At 36.9% G+C, this 16,347-nt stretch overlaps 1 protein-coding gene across 3 annotated transcripts in view; it reads right to left on the bottom strand.

Annotated features, from left to right (window-relative positions):
- The window catches only part of LHCGR (luteinizing hormone/choriogonadotropin receptor), a 77,841-nt gene that overhangs the window by 60,126 nt on the left and 1,368 nt on the right, over nt 1-16,347 (bottom strand). The window lies entirely within an intron of this gene.

The raw sequence follows: 16,347 nt of genomic DNA, 5'->3' as shown, positions 1-16,347 counted from the left end.
ATTGAACAGCTGGTTGGGAAGTTCACAGGCTCATAGAGATGATGGAAAACACAGAGGTTTTTAAATTCAACTTAATTTTACAGAAGATAAAACTGAAGCCTTGAGAGGTCAAATGACTTCTCTAGAGTTATCCATTAATAAGTAGCAGCACTAGGATTTGAACCCAGGTCTTCTGACTTCAAATCAAGATGGCATCTGAGAGCTTGATTTTTATTTCTGGAATAGCATTAAAAAATAGGAATGATGAGCTTTTGGACAAAGATGGAGATCACCTAGTAATGAATAGTAAAACTAGTTTTCCTAGAGTCATATGAATCTAGTCAAGAATATTTTAAACTAAAAAGGAAGGAACTGGGGAAGGAAATGTTATTTACATAGAATCCACTAGGAGAGATACTATTGAAAGTAACAGTTACATTGTAGGAAGAATTGTAAAAAATTATATTAAAAAATCTGAGAAGAAAATTAGCAATAAAACCCATGATGACTTCACATAGATGCCTATTTACCTAATCACAACAATAGATAGCAAATACATAGCATTTTATTTCAAAATACTTTACAAGTGTTATCTCCTTTCATTTTTACAACAGCCCTGGGAAGTGAGTGCTTTTGTTATCTTCATTTTTCAGATATAGAAACCAATTCAGGTAGCTGTTAAGTGACTTGTTTGGGAGTCACACAGGTCTTCCTGACTATAAGTACTGCCCTTTATCTGCTATACCCCTTAGCTACGTAGATAAACAAATATATGGCATGAGTAATAAGGAATTTGAACTATAGCTACTAATGCAAGAAACAAATTTGGCCTCATAGAAATCACTAAGATTTGAAGAGGTGAAATATATGACTGAAAGATGACTCTTCAAGGAAATAATTTATACAGAAGAAACAGGACATGTAAAGGGGAGAACAGATGAGAAAATAGCATTGAATATTAAGAAATTATTAATATATGAGGAAATCTAGGAACCTTAGTTGGAAGCACAGAACAGAACATTAGGGTAAAGTCCTGTGAAGGTAGAAAGAGAAGTGATGGTTATCACCAGAGTATACTATATTGTGAAGATAGGATGAACTGTCCCCTTGTCAATTTTTAGCTAATCAAATCAAGAACTTAAAGTATTCCTACTTACTTTTAAGTACGAGAGTTTACAAGTCACTGAGTAGAGTAAGTGACAACTCCAAAGGCCATTGTCCCTCACCCCCTTGGACAGTGCTAGGCAAATTGAAAGACTGCCATTGGTTTCTGAGAAGGAGTGGCAGAAAGTGACATGGAAAAAAGGGTATAAAAAGAGATCAACATGGTCTAGCCTTCCTGGCATTTGGAGAGATTTGTTCTGGATATTCTTTTCCTGGCTTGAAGGAGACTTTCCCCCTAGATCTTGCATCAGCTTGCTGGATGAATGACTGAGATTCCTGCCTTGGCTTTGGAGGAGGCTGTTTTGGTGGAACCCTGGCTGAAGACATCACTGGGACTTCTGCTGAGGATTACTGGGAAATCCACGTGGAGACAGAGTCTTGGGGAAGCCTGGCTTAGGCTGAACCTGACTTCTCAGGAGAAGGACTGGTAGGCTTATTAGAATCTGCCTCTTTACCTACATTTCTTCCACTTTTACTCTTTCCACCTCTTTGTAACTAACGCTGCTAAAAGTCATTTTGACTTAAGCTATAATATTTTTAAATTGGCGACCACAATATTACTTTAAAAATTTCATATTTAGCATGAAGCCTAAATTTAAACTCTTACAATATACTACCTGGATGGAAGTAGGAAATAGTTGAATTAGTTTGAGAAATAGAGCACAGGCTTACTGCAGAGGCATAGCAGAACATGATGAGAACTTCAATTATTTGGACATTTGCTAGAACATTTTCTTTGCCCAAAGAAAAGAAGCTAATAATTTTCTGGTTTTCCTTAATGACAATTTTTTTCTTTGAGAGATGAAAGAAGTAATGAGAGGAACTGCTATTCTGAGCCTTTTTACCAAAAAGAGGAATTGGAGTTGCAAATATTTAATTTTACTTTTCCTTTTTTTTAAGAATTAAATTTTTTTGATGAACAAAAATATATTTTCTCTCCTTGTCATATCCCCCTGCCCCGAAAAAAAGAAAACTAAACCTTTATAACAAATATGCATAGACAAGCAAAAGTATTTTTCACATTTGCCCATATCTCTTTCTGCTTTCTAAATCCCTTACCTCTTTCTTAGAAAGTAGACAGTATGCTTCATTGTAAATCCTCTGGAATCATTTTTGGTTATTGCTTTGATATGAGTTCTTTAATCAGTGTGTGTGTGTGTGTGTGTGTGTGTGTGTGTGTGTGTGTGTGTGTGTGTGTATGTTTGTAGTGTTGTTTTTGTATAAATATTTCTGATCCTATTCACTTAATTTTGCATCAGTTTATATAACTCTTCCCAGGTTTCTCTGAAATCATCTTTTCAGAAATGATGGGAATCATGGGCAGTTAGATGGCTCAGTGGATTGAGAATCAGATCTAGAGATGGGAGATCCTGTTTTTAAAATCTGGCCTCAGACACTTCTTGGCTGTGTGATCCTGGCCAAGTCAGTTAACTCTAGTAGCCTAGTCTATACTGCTCTTCTGCCTTAAAACCAATACACAGTATTGATTCTAAGTCAAAAGGTAAGGATTAAAAAAAAACCCTTACCTTCCATCTTGGAATCAATACTGTATATTGGTTCCAAGGTAGAAGAGTGGTAAGGGCTAGGTGATGGGGGTAAGTGACTTTCCCAGGCTCACACAGCTGGGAAGTGTCTGAGGCCAGATTTGAACCTAGGACTTCCCATCTCTAGGCCTGGCTCTCAATCCACTGAGCTACCCAGCTGCTCCGGATTTTTTTAAAAGAAATTATGGGAACCTTGGACTGAAAACCACTTTATTTTGGAATGTGTGATTGAGGAAAAGAAAAGTTTGGTCTGATATGCACTGGATATTTTAGGGAGGATGAATGTCAAAAGTTTCTGAGCAAAGATGTGTAGGAGTCCCATGAAATAAAATTCTATAGGGGATGTCAGTCTAGGAAGAAAGATAAGCTCTTAAGAATCCGATTCCAAGAGGGATCTGAGGCAAATTTATATAGATAAGAGACATTCCCCAACCAATAAAAGGTCACAAGATATGAATAAGAAACTTTCAGAAAAAGAAATCAAATATATAAAAAAATACCCTAAAACATGATTAATTAGAAAAATACAAGTTTAAACTCTTAAAGCAACTCTTAGGAACAACCTCACAACTATCAGATTAGCTAACATGACAGAAAATGATAAATGCTGAATGGGATATGGAAAAATGGGTACATTAATGTACGGTTGGTGGAGTTGTAAACTCGTCCAACAATTCTGGAGAACAATTTGGGACTATACACAAAGAGCTATAAAACTGTGAATACTCTTTGACTTAGCAATTCTAGATCTGTCTCCCAAAGAGTTAAAAAAAATGAAAATGACCTATATGTACGAAAATATTCATAGTAATAAATATCTCTTTTTGTAGTGGCAAAGAATTGGAAATTGAGGGGATATCCATTAATTGGGGAATAGTGAGATAAGTTGTGGTATATAATTATGATGAAATTCTATTGTGCCATAAGAAATGACATATAAGATGATTTCAGAAAAGCTTGGGAAGACATATAAATTAATGGAAAATGAAGAGTGCAGAACCAGAAGAACACTGTCCCCAGAAACAGCATTTTTTGTAACAATGATCAACTATGAATGACGTAGCTACTCTTATCAAGACAATGATCCAAGACTGTTCCAAAGGACTCATAATGAAAAATGATTTCCTCCTTCAGAGAGAGATCTGATGAATTCTGAGCAGAGATGGAAGGAAACATCCTTTTAAAAAAAACTATATGTTTCTTTCTCTATTAAAAAATATGGCTAATATGGAAATGTGTTTTGCATGACTTCACATGTGTAATTGTTATTTCACTTGCCTTCTCAGTGGAGGGGTGGATGGGAGGGAGAGAGTTTGGAACTCAAAATTTTAAAAAAGGATATTAAAACTACATAGATGAAAAAAAATTTAAAAAAGAATAAGATCCAAAAGACATAGAAAAATAATTCCAATGAAGAGAAAAAAGAATTGTTTAGGGAACCTGGTGTGTATGCTCATTGAATTTAGATTTTAAAAAGATATGTGGAAGGTATATAAAAGAGCAGGGAATAGGACGAATACCTAGCAGTCACATGGTCCCCTAAGAATAGCATCAAGATCACTTAAGCACAGAATGAACTGAAGCTGGAAAAGAATAGAGACTAAAAAGAAAATACAAAAAGTTTTTTTTTCTTTATTAGGAAAAAAGAGGAGAATCAAAGAAATGATGACTGATTTTTATTCAGGATTAATGGAATAATGATTACTTTTGTTCATGAGAAACTTGAACTGCTCTCATTTTAGTTTTGGATTTTTTTCCCCCTACCAATATATTCTTTTTGTACTGGAGAGGACAGAACAAAAATTGCTAAAAGAGAGATGAAATCTCAGATAGAAAGTCCGTAAGAGACAACTTTTATTGGTAAATTCTAGTCTCCAGCCACTACATCCTGAGATGAAAGAATTGAGTGTTCCTTGAATTATTGTTTTTGTTGTTCAGTTGTGTCCAACTCTCAGTGAACTGTTTAGGGTTTTCTTGGTTAAGATATTGCAGAGGTTTGGTTTTTTCTTCTTTGACTCATTTTACAGAAGAAGAAACTAAGGCAAACAGAATTAAGTGACTTGTCTAGGGTCACATAATAGTAAGAATTTGAGGTTGGATTTAAACCCATTAAGATGACTTTTCCTGATTCCAAGACCAATGCTCTATCCACACTATGCCACCTGTCTGCCTTGAATACAATATTTCAAATCCTGACTGGCACCATTTTTTTTTGCAGGCTTTTCATTGACTTCTCTCAATGCCTGATATGCTTTGCTTCCTTATCCATGTGCTGTTTTTCAAAATTCAATTCATATTTTTCCTCCTTCAAAAAGCTTCATCAGCTTACTCTGGTCCATAGTGATCTCTCCTCTTAACATTTTACAATGTAAGTATCCATGTTTTGAATTTCTCTCTCTTATTTTTTTAATTTACTTTTTTTTTTCATTACCTTGTTATCTGACATTTTGCAACTCAGATTCTCTCCTTCCCTCTCTCCCCTCTTGGCTTCCCAAGGTGGTAAATAATTACTAGTGCTGTCATGCAATACGTTTTTCCATATTCCTCATGCTGTGAAAGAAAACATATGACACATATAAAAATTAATAATGGAAATAAAGTAAAAAATGAAATACTTTGATTTGCAATCATATTCCAACAGTTTCTTCTTTGTGGATAGTTTTTTTTTCATTATGAGTCCCTTGGGGTTGTCTTGAAACCTTTATAGCTGATCATCATATAATATTTCTGTTACTATATATAGTTCTCCTGGTTCTGCTCACTTCATTTTGCATCAGTTCATATAAGTTTTTCTATTTTTTTCTGAACTCATCCTCTTTGTTCATGATGTATTTTTTATATCAGAGCCCTTGACTTTAATTTTAGGAAAGTTTCTTTCTCTGTGAAATGGGGACAATAAGACATGTATATACATCATAGATTATTGTGAGAGAAAGCACTTTCTGAATCTTGTAGTTATTTATAAATTTGGGGAATGAGGAATTATAATGATAGGTTAGAGAATCTGGTGCCAATAAATTCATTCCTTAAGCATATCCATTGGGTGATTAATCATGTATTGTCTGGGAACATTTCTCCCATTTCTGTATTGACCTATTATTTATCACTTGTGTAATTATTTAACATTTCACATATTTATGTTCTATTTCCCTAGCTAAATTGTAAAATTCATGAGGCATGGATTAATCAATCAATTAAACAACAAGCATTTGTTAAGTACCTACAATGACTGCTTAATGTCCCCCAACCATAGCACTGTTACTTGTTAACAAATATTTGTTGATTGGTAACTTAATAATGTTATAATATTAGAAATGATAATTTATATAGTGCTATAAATATCATCTTATTTTATCCTCATGACTCTGGGAAGTAGATGGCACTTTGCTATGCCATCTGACTGCCTCCTATCCATCCCCCTCCTTCTTATACCCTTTTCTCAGGGATTGATACTCTAATCAACATTTCCCTTGCCACAGTGAAGGGCATGACCTTCTTATACTTACTTATTACTCAGTACAGAATCTTGTGATTCTGAGTTAGGGGCAGTCTACTTTAAAGGTCCTTTCTATGACTACAATCTCTGATCCCTTCTACCCCTCTATTGCAATCCCTTCCTTCTGGTATTGGTATCTCATTTTTTTCAATATTTCTATTATTTTTTCTAGAACCTCTATCCTATTACTAATGTATCAGGGGACTGACCAATAGCAGCTTGATCTGCAGAGCACTGGCAATGTGATCAACCCACCTGGCTAACCTACTGGAGCATCTCCTCCCAGAAAGGCATTATAGCCTGTAACAAGATACTACTCTCCCATTTGAAGCATGTGCAGACATTCTATAACTGATTTGAGTCATCTCACTGGACTGAGATGCATTCCTAAAGGTGCTAACCTAGACAGTGAATTGGAAGAGAGAGAGAGAGAGAGACAGAGACAGAGACAGAGACAGAGACAGACAGAGAGACAGAGACAGAGAGACAGAGATAGATAGATAGATAGATAGAGAGACAGACAGACAGACAGACAGACAGAGTGAGAGAGACAGAGGCAAAGACAGAGAGACAGAGGCAAAGACAGAGAAAGAGACAAAGCCAGAGAACAGGAGGGGAGGAGAGAGACAGACAGACAGAGCTACTGAAACATAGAAATAATTACACCTCTAAATGGGTAGAGGCTTTGGGTTTTCCTGAGGCCAAAATATGGCCCGTGAATCTGGGTCACTGTTCTTTGCATTTTCTCTTTCCTGATTTTAAGTGAAAGGATATTGGGGATGTCTATGACCTTGAGAACTTTGAAAGATCAGAATAGTGAGGCACTAGAGATCCAGAGTCTATGCCAGATTTTGTGGCTATCTGAGACAGTGAGGGATAATATTTAAAGTGACTTATTTGATCTAGCATAGATTGAAGGCAGCCCAGAGGGAGCAATAGTTATTTATCCATTGGTCATATAGCATTTAAAAGTGAACATGGTGGGACTAATGTCTTATAGCAACTACTTTGAGTTTGAACCCACTATACCCATGGCTAGACGTAATACGAGGGTAAATGTGCCCCTAGGTGTAGGGGCGGGGAGGGGATTTCTGTTCTTCCTATATATTTGCAGTGAATATCCCTTTGTAAAAGATAATTGAAACTAGTAGGTTAAAATGAAACTGGCACCAATCCTGGTGTTTAACATTGATGAGAGCACTTTGGAATGCGGGTTTGAGCCAATGGCATAAGAGAAGAGACACTTCCAATCTCTCAGCTGGCAAAATGTGTGTATTAGTATTCTTGGACCTTTAGAAAGAAAGGTTATATTAAAACCTTTCTGCTTTTTATTAAACTTGTGCCCTGCCTCGGGGAAATTACTTTGTATATAATTTGTATTTCTTGTTTCCTATCAATAGAATTTCCTAGAGGGCAAGGACTGTGGTTTGCCTTTGTATCTTTAGCATTTAATACAGCTATCAGCACATAGTCGGTGCTTACTAAATGCTTGTTAAATTGAATTGAATTAATGACTGGCTTTATTTTCCCCCCCACCTTCTTCCCTCCTTAACACTCAGTCTGTGGGGCTGGCATAGAGAGAAGGTGCTTAAATGAAAACTTGTTGAATTGTAGTAGGGGTGGGACACTTACCCTGAGGTTGTCCAACCTACCTATATCCACTGACTTCCTTCCTCTCCACTATTTTCCCCTTCCCTTAAGAAAGGGTAACCTTCACCAGGTTACTTCAGGAGTGCAATCGCCTGGGGATGAATTTCCCCACTGGGCAAGCTCCCTGTATCGGTACAGAAGGCACAGCACTACTAACAGCTGTTGTGGCCACATAATTAACCATTAACTCTATTCTCTGTGACAGGCACAAACTCTTAGTCATTAGTAAAGCTGTCAAAAGTTGGAAGAAGACCTCCTTTCTCCTCTTCCTTCCTGAAAATTTCCTGGGTAGCTAAGTAACAACCTCTCACTAATCCCTGTGAAACAGAAGAAACATGAAGTCAAGAAAAGAAAACTTTCCACCCTTAGCTTTTCCTGAAAGTAGCTGGGAGTCACCTTGGAGCAAGTGGGAAAGAATGCTGGTTTCTGTGTTAGCTCTGCCTGTGTAATCTTGAGCAACTCCCTGGACCTCTCTGAGACCCAAGTGTTTCCTCAACTGTAGCCTCAACAGGGCTAATCATACTTTGCCTCCTCCCTTTCTGCCCTCCACCTCCTCATATTTACCAAAGAACAACTCCTTAAAGACCTCCCTTGGCACTTTTAAAAGGGAGAGAATGGGAGAGTCAGCAAAGCTGATTCTTCACCTCTGGGGAGCCAATCAGGCAGCAGGGGCTCATGTAAGCTCCCTGTTTAAAAAGAACTCAGCCAATCAAAACCCTTTTGTATTTAGTTGATTGGGTTGACTGTCAACCATGACAGTTTTTCTAGCATACCTAAGAAAGTATAGATAATTTTCACACTATAATGTGAACAAAGACATTCTATCAAGATCTCTTGCATAATAGCTTTTCCAAGTCATTTATGCAACAACTAAATTAAAAAAAAGCCTGAGAGGAAAATGGTAAATACATCCAAGCACATTCAAAAAGAGCCATTTAAAGTCTAATTTTTAAAGAAACAAAACAACCATTCCAAGCCCAGGCTTCTGCAAACCAGAGCTCTTCCAGTAATAATATGACATGACAAGAATAACTCTGGTAAATAGACCTATATGTTGAATTCTCCCTGGGGAACATCTGCATCAACTGTAATGATTTCTCAAAAGTATTTTTCAGGAGCAGAGAATATCATTATGTTGTCATGTCAGTGACACTGCAGATATGCTTCAGGACGCTCCTTCATTACATGCCTCTGTTTCCAGACACTTAAAACTTTTGGAGAGTTGTATTTTGAAAGTTAGCTCCAACTTAGTGCTTCACAAGTTATTAATGAGTTTGAAGATGAATTTGGAGAGAAATTACCATCATTCATCCAGTTCTTAAAGATAATTACCTTTTTAAAAAAGTTAAATTTGTTACCAGATTATCGCTATGTTTTCTGGGTCAGTGTTATCTAATATATCAAAGGCTGGTGAAAAAAAATGGACAGTGGAGGTAGAAGATGATTTGCTTCTGAACTTTGCAAGGAGTGTAATTCAATAATTCATATATAATATACATTTGACTTAAAGGTATTTAAAAACATTTATTTGTTACATTAAAGTACCCAGTTAATTCCCTCCCTCTCTTCCTTTCTCTCATTAGAGAAGGGGCCATTTGACCCCCCCCCCATATATATATATATATATATATATATACTTTAAAAAATACTTTAAAAAATCTTACTAATGTCTTGCTCCATCTTACTATGCCCTACTTTGTATTTTAATTCATCCAGAAAATAGAGCTGAGTATCTATAGCATTCATGACACTGGGGTGGGAACTGATGAAGCTATAAAAAAGAATATAACAGGCCCTCACCCTCAGGGAGCTTATAGTCCTGGAAAATTTTCATGGCCAAGACCAACACTAGTCTGATCTATTGTGTATTATCAGGGGAGCTAGGCAGCGTAGTAGATAGAGCATAATGCTTAAAGTCAGGAGAATCTGAGTTCAAATGTGACCTCAGATACTTCCTGGTTGTGTGATCCTGGGCACATCATTTAATCCTGATTGCCTAGCCACTCTTCTGGTTTATAATTAATACCAAGATATAAAGTAAGGCTTTAAAAATTATATTATTAAGATATCACTGTATGACTTTATCTTTGAAGGCTCAGTTCAGAACCCTATTCTTCTGCTCTTATCCCACTGATAATCTCCCCTTTCTCTGAATCTGTATAGCACTTTGTATGTAAAACATTTTGTAAATCCTTTCCAATACAATTGCCAACAGTTATTATTATTATTTGTCCCATTCATATGGCCTTTGGCACATATTCCTTAGAGAAATAGCATGGCACAACTGAATATAGAGTTAATGCTGGGTGTTGCTGGCTCTATAATGATATTGGGCAAGTCACTGAAACTCTCTGAAACTGTTTCCTCCTCTGTCAAATGTACATAACAATAGTTGCACCCACCTCACAGACCTGTGGTGAGGAAAGGACTCGATAAACCCTTAAGTGCTATAAAAATGTCATTTATTGTTTTCAAAGTAGTTATTAAATATGAGTCACATATGGCCAAGGCCCACTCAAAACAATAATGCTGTGCCTCAATACAGTTAATCTTTCTAGGTCTAAAAGTCAACTGACTCTGCAGCTGTCTAGGTGGCTGTGTTGGTTTGTTGTTGAATCTTTGTAGAAGAAATCTTAATTTTGAGATATGAATGAAACACAATGGAACAAAAATCCTTGTACAGTCAGTCACCCTGGTAGATTAGTTTTTTGAAGGTTACCATTTGTCTCTTTTCAAGGAAGGGATGGAATCTAAAGAGATAAAGTGGGGGTAGGAGCAAGGACTTAAAACAATCTGGCTTTTCCACTTTGCAATTCAGGAAAAAATAATCAGAAAGAAAAGAGTGGCCACGGGACTACTAGAATGTTAGTCCAGGAAGAACTGTAGAGATGATACATAGTCAGATGCTTTAATTTTATAGTTGAAGCCTCACTTTACAAGGGGATCTGAAGTCCTGAATGGTTTAGTAACTTGCTTCAAGGTGACACAGCCACAAAAGTATCAGAGGTGGCCCTACAGCCTCCATCTTCTGACCTGACTCTTTGCACAGCATTATTGCCATTTCTCTGGGTAGATAGAGTGTCTAAAGCTGAGAAGCATTTGAGTGACATTTTTGTGGTTATTGCATTTTTGTGAGATTTTTAGGATGTCTTTTTGGGGCTTTAAAATGTTCTGATAATGGCCCACAGTATAGAATCTTAAAGAAGGAAGGGAGACTTCAGAGCCCATCATGTACCACCTATATCTGGACATGCCTTCTATAGCATCCTGGACATGTGTGTGTGTGTGTGTGTGTGTGTGTGTGTGTGTGTGTGTGTGTGTGTGTGTGAGAGAGAGAGAGAGAGAGAGAGAGAGAGAGAGAGAGAGAGAGAGAGAGAGAGAGAGAGACAGATAGAGATAGAGACAGAGACAAATAGACAGACAGAGAGATGGTGGGAGAGATTCCTCCTATAATCTGAGGTGCCCCCTTTTGGACAGCTGTAAGTTTTAGGAAATTTTTTCTTCCATCAAAGCTTTGCCCTTTAACAATTTTTACCTACTGGTCTTGGTCTTCCTTTTTGGGACCAGTAGAGACCATGATCTTATTATATTTGTCACCAGGCTCTGGACACTAGTTTAATTACTGACCTTCCAAAAATGTGGTGACCCACACTGAATGTAATCAGACATTGGTCTGACTAGAATGGAGTATAGCAGAGCTATCATATCTCTTCATTAGAGCACTAAGTCTCTTTCTCTGTTTTTCCTTTTCTTTTTTGGTGGGGGAGGTCGGAGAAAAATGGGTAATGTTATTCATCTGGATCTATGACAGATGGGAAATTCCCATGGTAGAAACTCCCTCCATTATTATAGATAGCTTAAGTCCTCTGTATCTGGGAACTCCTCTGTAACATAGGACCTGGGAGTAGTTTGTGGCTATTAAGATTGAGTTGTGATATAGTCACAAAACTAGTAGAAATAGTCCTTAAACTTAGGTTTCCCTGACTCCCAGACCAGCTTTCTATTCATCTGCCATGCTTTTTCTCATGCTTTTATTAATCTTAATGCAATCTAAAATTTCCACTAACACTGTGATTCCTATTCAACTTAGAAGTCACTACAACCTTCTGATTCTTTTCACAATGTTTTCTTGCTGTTCTTCTCCCCTCTTGTGCTTATGAAGTTGTTTTTGAACCTGTTTAAGACTATATTTATCCCTATTAAGTTTTATCTTCTTAGAATTGACCCTATTTTTGATTTCCTCTACCGAAAGGATTATTAAGTTCCATATGAAATAGACTCATGAGAAATCTCACGAAAAAGTCTAACTATGTATATGGACAGCTTGACCTGTGTTTTGCTTTTCTTAGGCAAAAAGTGGCACAGTGTGTTTTTTTCCTTCCCTCTGTCTCTTCCTCACCCCAGGGTTATTTGATAGATAGTCTTGTCAGTTTGCCAGGAGTAAAACTAGGAAATGTAAAACAGAGTGGTGGGAGATAGAGGAGGCCAGAAAATTGACTGGTGCCAAACCTCTAGGGCTTTGAATGCCAAGGTAAAAAGTATGGAGTTTATCTGGAAAAAAATAATGGGTATTAAAAAAAGTTTTTGATCAAGAGGATGAAATAATCAGAGTTGTGTTATGGAAAGCTTAATATGGCAACAGAAAATAGGATCTTATTAGAGGAGTAAGACACAGAAAGTAGGGAGAGTGGTTAGGGAGAAGATTTTTGTGATATGCTAAATATAATGAAGCCTTAGAGTACAGTGGTGGCATTATGGGTTAAAAGAGGAGAACAGATTCAAGAGCTAGAATAGGATTGATTTTATGTAGGAGATAAAGAAGAAGGAAATTCTGGCGCACTTTTATAGTTTTTTTATCCTGTGTTTGCATCTGTGGGATCTCTCAGCATAAAAAAACTTAGTTCACAGATATAGACAACAATTACTTCTTAACTTCCTAGGAAGTTACTTGGTGGAGCCAACAATTTAATGGCTTGCCTGGAGTCACACATGTGCTCTCTTCCATCTTCCAGTCTATCAAAATCATGTCCATCTTTTCAGATTGACTACCTACCTTGAAGTCTTTTGTGATTACTCTACCCCAAGATGATCTTTCCTTTCTCCAGATGCATTTGTTTTTTATTGTTAGCACCATCCACCTTGGTTCTATACTACCTTTTTTGGGTCAAGATTTAGGTTTTCACTGGTGAAAGAGATTTCAGGAGAGAATACTACCTCCATTGATTCAGATGAATAACAACATCTAGCATTTATATAGTACTTACTATGTGCCAGGCACTGTACTAAGTACCTTACAAAAATCTCATTTGATCCTCACAACACCCCAGGAGGTAGGTGCTATCATTATTATTCCTTATAATTGAGGAAACTAAGACAAACAGACATTAAGTGACTAGACCAAGGTCACACAGAGAGTAAATGTCTCAGGCTGAACTTGAACTTAGATATTTCTGTTTCCAAAACCATAAGTTTATCCATTGCGCCAACTAGCTGCCAGATTAGCAACTGTTTTGAAACTTTTGGTCATAGAAAATCTTCTGGGGGAAACTGAAGGTTGAATGATTTGCTCAATATCATATAGCCAATATATTTCAGAGACCAAAATGGAAGTAAAATCTTCCTGGCTTAAGATGATTCCCAAATACATCACATATTCTATTTAACAGTTCTTTAATTGTTTTTCAAGTCCCCCCAACTAAAATATGTTACCTTTTTTTAATTCATAGTGGCCATAATATGCTCCACCCGTTTCATCCATGGTACCCAGCAAAAGACTAGGTACAAAGAAAGTGCTCTGTTAATATAATTGAATTGAAAGTAAAAGAAGAGGAAAAAATTCAGGAATGATGTCAGGAAGCTGACATCATTCATTCCATTACTGTGGAACAGTGCATATGAGGAACCTTTTACCCTTCTAAAAATTCATTATATTGTCTTCCAATAAAGTCAAGAGTTTAATCTCCTTTCAGCAGGCACAACATGCAAAGAATAAAGTGCTATAATTATTATTAGCATTTGCCTACTAACAGATTTTTAGAAGCTGTTTCCATATCAAGTAGATCAACCTTTCTGTTGTCATAGAGACAAAGATCTTTATATAACTATGGGTAAGGTGAGTTTTTTTCTTTCCCTCTAGTTGCCTGGAACTAATGAGAAAAGAAGGAGAAATTTAAAATCAAGCCTCTTATGAACTACAAGTTCACCCCCCCCCCCAATTAAAATGAGCTAGAATGTGGGAGGCCATTTCTTGGTATCACACTGGAGGGATCTTTGAACTCTATTTTTGTATTTCAGATACCTGGAATTTAAGTAAAATATGAAAAGGGGGGCAAAAACTTGAAAGCTGCCATTTAAAAAATTTGCAAGCAGTAAGCTTATCTCAGTGATGATGAGCAACTCTGATCTGAATACCTTTCTGGCATCCATCATTATTTACTTTTGAGGACCCTTGATTCTTTTTGCTAAATCCTAAAATGATTAAGACACTTAAAAATTTTATTGATATAGAGTTATTTCACTATATTTTCTCTACTACATATACCTTCTCAGGGAAGTTCCCCCCTTCCCTTCCCTTCAGTATCCTTCAACTCAATAATTGTTCTGCCTAGATAATGTAATTGGTGTAATGAGCCTTGGTTTGGGAATTAGGAGACCTGAATTGTGCTGCTTTTTTGTTCATTTGGATAACAATAAAAGTAGTTTATATATTCATGTTGTATGTAGACTTAAGAGTACATTTTGTCATTATGAAAAATTCTGAGGTCCCAGAGATGCCACAGGGAATACTGAGTCCACGGGATATTAAAAAGCAGAATTTCCAAACTAGTAAACAGAATGGGAAAGAATGACCCACTGGGAGCATGGAAGGAGGAGGATGGAACAGGGGACTGACTGAATGGGAACAAGCAAGAAGCCCTTCCCAAGGGCAGAGCCAGGGGCAGGTCCTCTACCCACCAGATCTTTTACAGACTCTATATGCTCTTCCATCCCTGTTCCGAATGTGGCACTCCTGCTTCTACTGTCCAGTGGATTCAGCTTTCTCAATGGCATTCTTAGGGTCCCTCAAATTCTCACAAATTCCTTAGATGTATCTAGATATCTATGCTCATATCTTTTCAAAGATTAGAAACAGCTTTAATTAACAAGGTCAAATGTTATTAACTTCATTTTATATGTGAGTAAAAGGAGACTTAAAAGAATAGAGGGAGCTGTTCGCTCTTATAGTAAGTAAGACTAGAAGTAGCTAGTAATACCTAGTAGCAATACCAGCTACTAAACAGAGATTCAAAGGACAGTGATAAAGCTTAGCTCAAATGTTTCACATCCTCTGTGAAGTATTTTCTTACTTCCCCCTGCTTTTCGTGCTACTCCCTTCCTCCTCTAGATTACCTTGTCTATATTCCTATGTGCATACATGACAGTGTAGTGCACTAGCTAGAAAAATGGCCTGACTAGCAGGAAGACTTTGGTTCTTGTCTCATCTCTGACACTGAGTAGTTGTATGTCCTTGGGCAAGTCATTTCAAGTGCTCTAGGCAAGAATCTCTAGGATGACACTTTTGAGAAGGAACATAGGTCAAGGAAGTTTCCTTCCTGGAGAGTTCTCTATACTGGTTAAATCACAGATCTAGGCCCTATTGCTTATAAATGTGCATTTTATTTCCTCCCATTGAATATTCCTCAAGGCTAGTGACTCATTTCGTTTTGTAAGACTTTAAGTTATCAGTGCCTAACACAGTTCTGGTACATACACAGTAGTCACTTTATAAATGCTTGTATCAATCAAATTGATTGATAAATGGGAAATTGTCCAGAGTGGGCAACTAAGAGGTTGAAGGGCCTTGTGTTAATGTCCTGTGAGAACCAGTTGGAAGAACAAGAGATGTTAAGCCTGTAGAAATCTTAAGAGGAAGAAATGTTAGCTGTCCTCAAGAATTTGAAGGGTTGTCACCTGAAAGAGGGATTAGACTTGTTCTGTTTGGCCCTTGAGGGCACAAATACTAGCAAAGATAGAGAATTGCAAACTGGCAGATATAGGATGGAGTTTAGGAAAAAAAATTTTTTTTTGAGACAATTAGAGTTAACTCAAAGTGGTATGTTTTGCCTATGGAGTGGGGTGGGTTCTTTGAGCAAAGGTGGATGACCATATATTAGATATATGGAAGAAGACTTTTTTTTTTTTTAGTTTTTCTTGAACAAGCTGACTTGTTCTGAGGCCCCATCAAGCTTTAGATTAAATTTATATATGGTTATATATGAATTGGAGGAGAATGACTGGGTAGAATATTTCTCCCATATACTCTCTGAGGTGGATGTTACTTTAAAAATTAAACTTAAAACACACATAAACACAGGATGGGGGCAGAGAACTAGTGTTGCATTTAATACAATTGTGCTTCCACTCCTGTAACACAAAATCCTCTCAATAAGAAAAAAAGAATTTCTTTCCATGCTGAGAGTTTAGGTTAAGCTATAAAATATCTCTGGGAAAACTTTGTAGTTTGGGAGTGACTTA

Source organism: Monodelphis domestica, chromosome 1 (assembly GCF_027887165.1).
Source record: "Monodelphis domestica isolate mMonDom1 chromosome 1, mMonDom1.pri, whole genome shotgun sequence".
In the NCBI taxonomy this organism is placed as follows: domain Eukaryota; kingdom Metazoa; phylum Chordata; class Mammalia; order Didelphimorphia; family Didelphidae; genus Monodelphis; species Monodelphis domestica.
Note: the sequence above shows the minus strand (reverse complement) of the source record. Positions and strands in the feature narration are given on the sequence as shown.